A 305-nucleotide genomic window follows, 5' to 3' on the forward strand; every position below is an offset into this window, starting at 1 on the left:
TCTGTCCTGGCCTGTCAGGGCTCGGGCGGTGGTGTTCTGGTTTCTGCCACCTTGTCCCTGCAGTATGGGGCGGAGGAGACACCCCTGATATGTAGTTCCGACCGGGTGGATTGGTTCCCAAAGGACTTCTTCTCTGGTGGAGAGGAGAAGGATGAGCTCAAAGCTGAGGATTCTGCTCTTGGGGATGCTGCACAGCCACAAGTCCTCCATTCAGAGGGTGAGTGTTGGGTACTTCTGTCCTCCCTTGGCTCCCCTCCAGTGTCCCAGGTGGCCGCTATCAGGAGGCCCAGAGGAGGGTGATGGTC

Source organism: Ictidomys tridecemlineatus, chromosome 16, assembly GCF_052094955.1.
Source record: "Ictidomys tridecemlineatus isolate mIctTri1 chromosome 16, mIctTri1.hap1, whole genome shotgun sequence".
Classification (NCBI taxonomy): Eukaryota; Metazoa; Chordata; class Mammalia; order Rodentia; family Sciuridae; genus Ictidomys; species Ictidomys tridecemlineatus.